The sequence below is a fragment of the Tupaia chinensis genome, unplaced genomic scaffold (assembly GCF_000334495.1).
Source record: "Tupaia chinensis unplaced genomic scaffold, TupChi_1.0 Scaffold000294_5, whole genome shotgun sequence".
In the NCBI taxonomy this organism is placed as follows: Eukaryota; Metazoa; Chordata; class Mammalia; order Scandentia; family Tupaiidae; genus Tupaia; species Tupaia belangeri.
In genome coordinates, this window is record NW_006159782.1 from 71,657 (window position 1) to 83,859 (window position 12,203).

Here is a 12,203-nt window from a genome sequence, read left to right on the forward strand (position 1 = left end):
GATCCCCCCCCCCCCATCAGTTTAATTTTTAAATGGCACAGAAAAGTGTTAGCTTGATATGATTTTTTCCCCAGGGACCTTTGGAATATTAAATTGACTTGATTGCATAGGAGTGAATGCATTACTTTAGAAAAAAAAAAGATATTATAAGTTCAATGATTCAGGTCATCAGATATTTCCATGTTCATTGAAGAATTCAAACCTTGGCCGTTTCTGTCATGGAAAGGAAATCTGATGTAGATACAAATATTGACATCTCTTTACATCCATTGTCAGCAACTAAAGCAGCCCAGAAGAGTTCAAGAAAGTCTCGCTTTCTCAAATCTTGCTGTTGGGTTCAAATTTTGTTCTTGCTTAGTCTCAGTGTATGTGTATATCTAATGGGTATGCCCATAGTTATCTCACATGATTACAAGAACTGAGCGGGATCATGGTGGATACCTAAACCCTGAGTAAAGTACCTGATTCAAGATGTTTGGAAAATGTTCATTTCTACTTTATAAAAAAATTTTTCCAGAGCACAAGTGCACTCTCGAGAGACAGAGAGAGAGAAAGAGAAAGAAGAGGGGGAAAGCGAAAAAGCACCCCCCCACGGGGCGTGGTCACAATTACTTCTCCATTTCTCTCTCCTTTTTGGGATTTTGGACATATAATATGCTAACATGCCTGCATGATTTTCAAGCTGCCAGGCTGGGACTTGAGCTGTATGATTGTCCATATGGGATCCAGACACCTTAATCACTTGGCCATGGCTGGCCCCATTTCTATTTATGGGACAAATCTGTGCTAAATATATTTTCTATGCTAGGTATGGTGCAATGCGCTTAGGAAAAAAAGCAATTAGAGAGACAAATGTGGTCTCTTCCCAAGGTTCATTTTATGTGTCAGCCTGACTGGGCTAAGGGATGCCCAGGTATTTGGCAAAGCGTAACTTCTGAGTGTGCCTGTGCTGGTGTTTCTGGAAGAGGTTAGCGTTGGAATCAGTATACTAAGTAAAGATGTCCCTCACCAAGGTGGATTTTAACTATGACAAATATTAATGTATATAGGCCATATAAACAGAAGCTCCTTGGGCTTTAAATACGTTTTAAGAGTGTAAAGGGTCAGGGCTGGTAGATGGAATGGTGATTAGGACACTGGACTCCTACATGGCTGAACATAGTTCGAATCCTGGAATTGTGGTTTGCTTTCTCACTTTTCCTCCATCTCTTGCTCTTTCTCTCTATGGTCAAATTAAATAATAATAATAATAATAATAATAATAGTAATAAATATTTTTAAAAGAGTGTAAAGAGGCACTGACATATTCTAAAAGTAGTTTTTATGCCATACAATAGTATTTGCCTATTTATTTTTAAAGAATTATTTATTTTATTTACTATTATTATTATTGTTTAAATTTGACAAGAGAGAGAGGAACATTAAAAAAGTAAACCACCAGGTCTGGGACTTGAACTGCAGTTGATCATGTGGGAGTCCAGCACTTTAACCACCATGCCCTGCCAGCCCCACTATTTGCTTATTTGACATATTCCTGGGAAGCAAACAAAACATTGGTTGAAGGCTATGTGATTTTTAATTAAAGGCTGAATGCAGTAATTCCCACTAGTGCCTCAGTGTCTTCTGAATGCCATGCCCTGTAGGAAGTAACCCGGTTTATAGATCAAAAAACTGAGGTCCAAGAGGTTTATAACTGGGGTAAGGATTCATGCAGTGTGGATGGTTGCTCTGGATTTGAAGTTCTTTTTTGTTTGTTTGTTTTTAAGATCTTTCCCATAGAATACATGTGGTCACTGGAGAGAGAGAGAGACAGAGAGAGAGGGTAAGTGAGCACTCAACCTTCTGGAGAATGGGCACACCCCAATCTCCCTTTTTCCATTCTCCTCTCAGGATCTTGAGCATGTATATATATATATGTGCCCGGTATGTTTCTCAGGCTGCTGGATTTGAGACTCAAACCATGGAGCTGGCTATGTGGGATCCAGCGCCTTAACCACTACACTACCTTTTGGGCCCTATTGAAGTTCTTTTTAAAAAAGTTTATTTTATTTATGAGAGAGAGCATGTGTATGTGCATGAGAGTTGGAGAGAAAGAGGCAGACACCATAAACAGATCTCATGATGCCACAACCCCCTGCTCCAGCCATCTGGCTTGTCAGGATCCTGGGCATGGATGCACTCAGCTTGTTTTCAGGTTGACTTGGGATCTGAGTCTGTGGTGGGTCATGTGGCTTCCAGCACTGCAGCTCGGTTTGTTCCCACCTGTGCCACTAAGGCTGGGCCTAAATACGAAGTTCTTGCTCTCCTTAAAGTTGCTGCTGATTCTCCCAGGCTGATGAGGCAGACTGGCCATAACTTCAGCCCTGCACTTTCCCAGAGTCGTGGTCACTAGGGGAGAAGCTGGGGGGAGACCCAACCCCTCCCATTCCACTGGCGACAATGGGATATATTGACTCTTGGCCTCCTGAGGCTCATGGCTCTCATCAGTTTGTCTCCATCCATTTACCAATGACAGGTTAAACAGTGCTCATGTACTGTGCCTTGTGAATTGCCACCAGCTTTGTGGGAAACCCCCAGAATACAACACGGCACGGTGGTAAGCTGAGCCCAGGGGCTGGGAGCCCCACTCTGGCTGGGTTTCCATGACTGAAAACTTGCCTGAAAAGGCTTCCCAAACAGTGTAGTACTGTTGGCTGTCCATAAGCAACCTCCCACCCCATGCTGGCCAAACATTCTAGCCTTGGATCCTGCTGCAAAGCATCCAGACTGCCCATCCTCACATTATTATCCCAGGGAGAATCAGGACATGGAATCTCCTGTGATGATAGAGCTGTGGATGGGTTGTTAGTCCAAAGGCTTCAAAGAACATTTCTTCATCTTTGCAAGGTCCTTCCAGGACACTGACTTGGCTCAGTGCACAAGAACAGGTAAAAGAAAAGTTTAAGATGGAGGGAAAGATATAGGGCGTCTAAGTACCATGGGGTGTGCTCAACCTTTGCCCTCAGGAAGTGATTGTCCATCAATTACTTATCATTGGGACCAGCAGTTAGTATAATGGCTGTGGTGCTGGACTCCCATGTAGTCAACCATGGTTCAAGTCTCAGACCCAGTGGCTTTAATTCACGCTGGACCTGTGGCTTAAACTCACGCCAGGCACTTATGTGTGCATGCCCAAGATCCTGAGAAGAGAATGGAGGAGAAGGGATTGGGGTGTGGTCATCCCTCCTTGGGGGATGATTTCTCACTTTCTGTCTCTGTGTCTCTCCCTGTCTTTCTGGCGAGTGCATGTACCCTATAGCAAAAATCTCTCCAAATAAACAAACAAACAAATAAAGAAATAAATCATTGTATTAGCAGGTGGGGGTGAAAGGGTTAATGAATGAACATAAAGTCCTATGACTTTGCTTGTTAGAAAAGATCAATACACCATTTTTTAGAAAACTTTTTTTTGTCAAATTGTCAGAAGACACATATACTTGCCAGAGTGAGTCAGAGAGAGAGAGAGAGAGAGAGAGAGAGGAAGAGAGAGAGAGAGAGAGAGGGAGAGAGAGAGAGAGAAAGCACTTCCTAATGGGTATGGTCACACTACAATCCCTTCTCTTCTATTTCTTTATCTTGTCAGGATTTTGGCCATGCATGCACATGTGTCTGGCATGTTTTTTAGTCTGCTGGGTCTGGGATTCAAACCATGGTAGGCCTTGTGGATTTTGGCTCCCTTAACTGTTAGGCTATGGGGCCAGCCCAAGAACAGTTTTCATCTTACAGAAAAATTGAGTAGGTAATACAGAGACTTCCCATATACCTTTCCTTCAAAAGTTTGCCTGTTATAAACTTTCCCTGCTAAAGTGGTGCATTTGTGACACTTGATAAACCTATACTGACTCACCATCATTTGAAGTCCATAGTTTATGAAAGAGCCCATTTTTCATACTGTTCATTCTGTAGATTTTAACAAATGTTAATTTCAAGTATCTACCACTATAATATCATTCAGAATAGTTTCATTGCCTGAAAAATTCACTGTGTTCTACCTATTCATCTCTCTCCCCTCAAGCTCCTGGCAACCACTGATCTTTTACATCCAATAGTTTTGCCTTTGTAAAATGTCATATAGTTGGAATCATAGAGTATGGAGCCTTTTTTTTTTTTTTTTTTTTAAATTGCCACAGGGAGTGTATGCTCACCAAAAAGAGAAAGAGATGAAGAGAAAGAGATGAAGAGAAAGAGACAGAGACAGTCCTCCAATGGTATATAGTCACACCGTAATCCTTTCTCCTCCATTTCCCAGTCCTGTTGGGATTCTGGGCATATAAACACATGTACCTAGCATGTTTTTTAAACTACTTGGGGCAGGATTTGAACTGCAGTAGGTCATGTGGAATATGATTCTTTTAACCAGTAGGCTACGGGGCCAGCTCAGTATGTCACCTTTTTATACTGGCTTCTTTCACTTAGCAATTACATATCCCAGGTTCTTCCATGTTTCTTCATGGCTTGTTAGTTCATTTATTTTAAACAGTAAATAATATTACATTGTCTTGATCCACCACCATTATTTTTTTCTTTTCTTTTCTTCTTTTCTTTTCTTTTCTTTTCTTTTCTTTTCTTTTCTTTTCTTTTCTTTTCTTTTCTTTTCCTTTCTTTTTTTCTTTCTTTCTTTCTTTTTTTTTTTTTTAAGAGAGATTTTTACTATAGGGCACATGTGCTTTCCAGAGAGACAGAAAGACAGAAATCAAGAAATTACCTCCCAGGAGGGATGGCTATGCCACAATCCCCTCTTTCTCAATCTCCTCTCGGGATCTTGGGCATGCATATACATGCGCATGATGTGAGTTTAAGCCACTGGGTCCAGTACTCAAACCAAGGTCAAACCAAGGAGTCTAGCGACAGCCATTAAACCAACTGCTGGTCCCCAGATCAGTCTTATGTTCAATCTCTCTTCTGTTGAATTTGCAGTGTTTTGTTTAAATCCTAGAAGTTAACATCCAACATTATTATTGGTATTTCTTGTCCCTAGCATTAAGTTGGCCGTTCTTTTGGCTACTTTTTGTTCTCTTATTTCTGTATGTATGACTTTAGTTTTCCTGGTAGAGCACTCCTTTCAGAACTTCTTGAAGAGTGGGTCTGCTATTGCCAATTCTTTCAGGTCTTGTTTATCCGAGAATGTTTTTATCCTATCTTTCCATATGAAGGATAATCTTGCTGGGTATAGTATTCTTAGTTGAAACTGCTTTTCACTTAACATTTTTGAATATATTCTCCCATTCTTTCCTTGTTCTCATTGTATCTGATGAGAGGTCTGATGTTAGCCTGATGGGATAACCTTTGTAAGTAAGCTGATGTTTCTTGACAATTTTAGTATCTTGTCTTTGTGTATTTTGCCAATCTGGCTATGATATGCTTTGGAGAAGATCTTCTTGGATTGATTCTATTAGGGGTCCTTTGTATTTCTTGGGTCTGGATATTGGAATGTTTTCTTCCAGGAGTCCATGAAATTGATTATCAATGCCTTTATTAGTTTCTTCACCTTCTAGGATAACAGTTATCCAGATGTTAGGGTGCTTAATGGTATCTAGTATTTCTTGTGTAGTATTCTCACTTTTTGGGGTTATTTTCTCAGGTTTTTTTTTTTGGTCACAGGTTTTGCCTTAAACATCTGAGATTTGATCTTCTGAATGGACTAATTTGCTTTTAATACTTTCAAGGGAGGTTTTAATTTCCTGTATCGCAGCCTTCATCTCTAACAGCTCCATTTGATTCTTTTTTACGGTGTGTATTTCCTTTTTCTGATTGTGGCAGAACTTCCTCACCTCCTGGAACTCGTTGTCTCTTTTCTCTAGCATCTTCTGGACTTCATTGTCTCTCATCTCTTGCATCTCATTTACTTTTGTTACTATGGATATTCCGAATTCTCTATCGGACTTTTCCACAAGTTCTACTGTACTGTCTGTGAATGATGAAGGATTGGTCTTTTCCATTAGAGGTGAGATATTTTTTGGTTTCTCATGTATCTTGTGCCTCTGCGGTGGTTTCTGGTCCTTCTGTGACAAAATCTCTCTTCTGCTGTGCTTTGCAATGTGGTACCTACAGAAAGAGATCATGAGTTCAGATTTAGAAAGAGAAGTTTCTTCCCTAAGGCAGGAGGTTAAATAAGCATTGAGGATTTCAACGACTCTAAAAGTATACAGATGCTTGGCTACTGTGCATCTAGGCCTGCCTAGACATTCAGTGTGTGGAGAGGGAGGAGCAGAGTGAGAAATAAGGTTAAGAAAATAATAAAAGCAAGAGAATAAGAAAAAAGAAAAAAAATAGACAAAAATGACCAAAAAAGAGAACAAAATTTTTTTTTAAAAGGTAAAAAATGAAAACCACACAGTACGCTAGAGCGCTGCACAAACACACCAGGATACACCTCAGATTTAAAATGACTTCTGAAATTAGCAAGAGAAAGAGAAGGCCCCCAAGGTGAGGAGAAGTGGTTTAAAAATTAAAAATATAATAATAAAGTAAAAAATTTAAAGAGAGAGAGGATGAGACAGACAGAGAGATAGACAGAGAGAGGAAGGACAGAGGTCTCCCTACCTTGTCTGAATATTTTGGGATTATGGAAGATGGAATTTAGAGCATAGCTTCCCTGAACACATGAGGACACACCTCAGATCTAAAATGGCTTCTTGTCTGAGTATTTCTGCTCAGTTGACTATGTTTATGTAGGTATACTTCTACGCTCTATTCTGTTCCCACGATCTATTTATCTTTTATTTTATCAGTACTACACTGTCTTGGTTACTGTAGCTTTATACATGTTTTATTTATTTATTTAATTTCATTTGTTATTATTTTTTAATTTGACCAGAGAGAGACAGAGACAGTGAGAACGGGGAAGGGAGAAAGCAAGCTGCTGGGTCTGGCACTTGAACCATGACTAGCCATATGGGAGTCCAGCACCTTAACCACTACACCACCTGCTGGCCCCATGTAGCTTTATAAGTCTTGAAGTTGGGTAGTGAGGTCATTAGACTTTCTTCTTCTTTAATATTGATCTGGCTCTTCTAAATTTCTCTGATCTCTTTATATAAATTTTAGAATGAGTTTGTTTGGGGGCTGGGCCAGTGCAATCCAAGTTGACCGACTTCAAGGATCAGGTGTTGGTTGAAGAAAAGCTATGCGTAGCTGCTAAATTCATCACTCATGCACCCTCAGGGGAATTTAATCAAGTATTCAATGATGTCCAGCTACTAATTAATAATGACAATCTTCTCAGGGAATGAGCATCACACGCATTTGCCCAGTATAACATGGATCAGTTCTTACCTGTGAAGACAAAGGTTACAATGTCAGGTCTTAATTACACAGAATGGGGATGTAGGTAATTGCCGATTTTTAGATCCAAGAAACTAAGTTTCTTTTAAATTTGATCACTTATGAAAAGCAGCAGCCAGAGGAAATAGAGGTCTGAAATCTCGGAGAGAGTCCTGTGACAGTGCCATATAAGCCTATGAGAAAGGCCATTATTCCCACGGCTTCTGTCTTGTTTATGCTAAAACTACAGATGGACAGCAGACCATTATTCCATGTATTGAAAGCCACCAGCTTCAGCCTAAAAGCTTCTGGAATGGTCGCTAGAGATCAGAGTGGAAGTTCACCATCACACCGCCGTCAGCCCAGGTGGTTGGAGTGCTTACGATTCAGGTTGACTATTACGAAAATGGCGATGTTCAGTTGGTTAGTCATAAAGATGTACAGGATTCAGTAACTGTTTCAAATGAAGTCCAAACTGCCAAGGAGTTTATTAAAATCATAGAGAATACAGAAAATGAGTATCAGACAGCAGTTAGTGAAAACTATAAACAATGTCAGATACCACATTCAAGGCATTGCACCAGCAGCTTCTAGTTACTGCACCAAAATTGACTGAAACAAGATACTCAGCTACAAGATTGGCAAAGAAATGCAGAATGCGTAGAGGAAGAAAGAAATGTAGAACGTAAGATTCTTTGACATATGGAAAGAAAAGAATTCAACACCATCACATGGTCATAAGACAAGTAAGTGATAGATAAGCAAGAGTGATATTTTGCTAGGGTTTTCAGAGGTAACAGGTTTCCTCACCTCATGAAATACTGTTGAACAATATAGCATTGATTTTATTCTTTTGTGTTCTCTGCCTTGTAATTTTCTGTTATCACCATATCTACTTGTAAATCTTTTGTTGTTGTTATTTTGCTACATTTAAGGTTAGAGAGGGAGATCGATCTTGGGGTCATTTTTAAAAAATTATTTTATTCATTTATTTATTATTATTTTCACATGAGTTTTGCCAGAGAAAGAGAGAGAGAGAGAGAGAGAGAGAGAGGGAGAGATGCCAGGTTCGTGTCTCGAACTGTGGTTGGCCCTGTGGGAATTCCAGCCCCTTAACCACCATGCCACCTGCTGGCCCCAATCTTGGAATCATTTTACTGTTTGGAAAATTTTCCTAACCACAAAGTCTTATTACTTATTGAGAAAGGTAATATGCTCAGTACATTTCTACCCCTAACCTTCAAAGCACTTCTAATGCTTCAATGGTTTTTACTGATTCACCAGTGGCTGAAGAAGCAAGGCAGTAAACTACAGATAAGTGCTAGGCATGATCATCCTTTTCCCTCCAATTGCCTTGATCATCATTTATAGCATCTCACAGCTCTCCTTTTCAAAAGTTTGGAGTTTTCAAGTCCTTTGTGAGGGGGAGAGGGTACAAAGGAAGTTGCAAGGGAAGTTTTCTGGTAATTCTATGTAGCCATCTTCTCTGAGGAACTTGTTTTTAAACCCAAAGACATGAACCACGTTCCCTGCACGTTTGTTTGTTTCCTTCCCTCATCGTCTCCTCCTGCTCTAGAACCATTGTAGTTAATAGACATATGCATTTTTAGAAGTTTTACCAATTCATGTTTGGTTTTTTATTTTTACTGTTTCCATTTTCAAGAACTGTTGACATACTGTGGAAGTTGTAGATTATAAAATTTGAAAAATGTGCTTTAAAATTTTGTGGCAGGATGTACTCTAAACAAATGAATCAAATAAATAGCTATGCAAATCACAAAAACTAAAAATGAACCAAAATGAAAAGGGTAACTTCCAGGTGTCTTTCTAGTGCAACCTGTTATTTAAGGGAATACTAGTGATTTCTTCCAAATAGGATGTAAAACTTGTTTTCAATTACTCATCCTCAATCCTGCCTGCCAAGAACTCAGATGTAACTGTGATATAGCAACCCTTCCCAGGTATGTTGGCAGGTGTGTATGGGATCTCTGAATACACAGGTGACATAGATATAATATGACAGCTGATAATGGTGGATTCATTTACTTTGTTTACACTTCTATGGCCTTAAGGATAGGTCAGCATTTTAAAAAACTAAGTAGTGTCTTCCTATCTATCTCCAAACACATATCAAGAAAGAAGAGTGTTGTGCTTTAGCTTCATTTTTGCTCAGTAATACAGTCAAGCAAAAGTTTGTTTCCAAGTGACCCATTGAGCTGTGTAAGCATTTTTGTTTATTTCAAATAAAATATAATTGTATTTTTTTTTTTTAAAGAATCAGTTTGTCCACAGGGACAATATAACTTCCTAAGGTTTTTACATCAAATCTATAGATTAAGTTGGGAAGACCTGACATCTTTGTGATATCAAGTCCTCTTATCTATGATTATGGTATATCTATTTTGTTCTTTAATTTGTTTGATCAGAATTTTATTTTTCTTATGTATATGCTGTACATTTTTGTTAGATTTATACCAAAGTGTTTTTTAAAAAGAATTATTTTATTTAACTTTATTTATTATTATTATCATTGTTATTTCCCAGTTTGATCAGAGAGAGACAGAGAGAGAGAGAGGAAGTGAGAAAGCAGGCCACCAGGTCCAAGACTTGAACCATGGTTGGCCATGTGGGAGTCCAGTGCCCTTAACCACCACGCCACTTGCCAGCCCCCCAAAGTGTTTTATTTTTGTTGCTAATACTAATATATAAGGTATATTAATTAATTCATTAATTTAGAGAGAGATGTTTAATAGGTTCCTCATGCCATGATTTACCTCAAGTACCAGCCAGTCTGGTTCATGGGCACATTCATGAATACATCTCTCTCTGAGATGAACATACTATAAAGTAGTCACTAACTGGGGCTATATAGCTTACTGCAGTCATCAAATATGCATTTTTTAAAAATTTTGATAAGAACAGTTTTACTGTTTTTTTTTTCCCCTGAAACTTTTTTTTTTTAAAACTTAATTTATATTCATTCCATAAGTATCATCGCAGCATACAAAATGTGATTTCCCATCCAGAATATACTGCAGTGGCTTAATCATACATTTTATTAACAAAAATTTTCCATTTCTAGTTTCTAGTATTTTTTTATCCCTATTTCTGACCCCCTGTCCTTTCCCACCCTCTTCTCACACTATCTCTGGTGTCTACAGTTGTCTTCCATTCCTTTCCCTCCCACATTGTATTGATCACACAATTTCTTAAACAATCTAACTACTTTCAATGGTATAATCATATGGTACTATTAAGAAAACCAGTTTTAACTTAAATTATAGAAATGCTAAGGAACTTTTCTGAAAGCCAGGAAACAGGTTAGGATTCTGTTCAAATGGTAGGTGCATCATCTCCAGACATTGTCCCTACAATTAAGTTGCCCATTTTCTTAGTTTTTGAACTCTTATTTCAGTGAGTCTGCATTTAATTTTACTGACATAGCACTCCCTTAAGAACTTCTTGGAGATCTGGTCTGGTGCTGGTAAATTCTTTCAGGTTTTGTTTATCTGGGAATGTTCATGTCTTTTCTTCCCAAATGAATGATAATCTTGCTGGGTATAGAATTCTCGGTTAAAATTGCTTTTCCCTTAACACTTTGAATATATTTTCCCATTCTTTCCTTGCTCGCATTGTTTCCGATAAGAGGCCAAATTATCAGTGGGAAGTCTTCCTTTCTGTTTCCCCAAAATGGCTAGTTCCAAATTTTTTTTTTTTTGAGAAGTTTTTGCTATAGGGCACGTGTGCTCACCAGAGAGATAGAGACAGAGAGACAAAAAGCGAGAAATCACCCGCTAGGGGGATGGCCACGCTGCAAATCCCTTCTCCTCTTGGAATCTTGGGCACGCATGCACACATGCCTGGCGTGAGTTTAAGCCACTGGGTCCGGGACTTGAACTGTGGTCGACTACATGGGAGTTCAGTGACATAGTCATTACGCTAACTGCTGGTCCCCATTGGCTCATCATACTCTAAAGACTACCCATAGATTTTCTTGCAGAACCCTTCCTGAGGTTCTGAATCATTGTGGTGTGCTTTGAGATAAACCTCACTGCTCTCTAAGGAGCACTGCAGTGTGAGGTTGTGAAATCTAACATAAATGATCTAGATTAAATCTAGCATTAAAGATGCATATATTATCTTGGGTGTGGTTTTAGAGATGGTTTAAAATGGAATAGAATAGAGAGTTATCTTTCTTCTCATAAACGCTGGGAGATTAGATTTGTGCTGCTCCCAGAATTTGCCACAATTGTGGTTCTTGAGCTTGAGCTCATGGAAAAGGGTAGTCTCAAAAGAAACCAAACTGGAACTAAAGGTGAGAAGAAAGAGAAAAACTAGAATTGGAGGTGAGTCTGGAACTTTGTGGCCTTTTGGGTCCCTTGTCCTTGTCATGGCACATTTTCACCTGGGCGTGCCCTTTTCTTCACTCTCTCCCACCCATGTGGCTAATGCAGAATGAAACTGCTGGTTTTCCTAACCCTGAAATTCCTGGTGGGCCCTGAGTGTCGGCTGGTCAGTGGTGGTGGCTTAGTCAAGCTTTGAGGACAGAAACTCTAACCTTTGCCCTTGTCTTTGTCCATTTTCATCTAATGTAGAGGGGCTGAACACAATATGAGGGCCAAGAGAGAAAAATGGATGGGATGGATGACCCTAATCTACCAGTAATCTGGGGTTTTGCCCCCAGGGGTGGAGGTCAGCTCAGTTCCCACATGGATGAGTCTCTATCACCCAGCAGGAGACAGAAGGGCAGATGAGCTTGTCTGAAGCATCAGCTGGTTAAGTATTTTTCTCTGACTGAAAGTTCCCTGGAATCTATAGGGTGACAGCAGAAGGCTAGCTGGTCTTGGAGTCTTGGATTCAGTAATTCAAGGCTGTGCTGACTTCACTCTGCAGTACAACTC

General features: G+C 39.4%; 1 pseudogene; it reads left to right on the plus strand.

Annotated features, from left to right (window-relative positions):
- Window positions 1–7,113: 7,113 nt before the first annotated feature.
- LOC102489628 (F-actin-capping protein subunit alpha-1-like) lies at window positions 7,114–7,966 on the plus strand (annotated as a pseudogene).
- The last annotated feature ends 4,237 nt before the right edge of the window (window positions 7,967–12,203 follow it).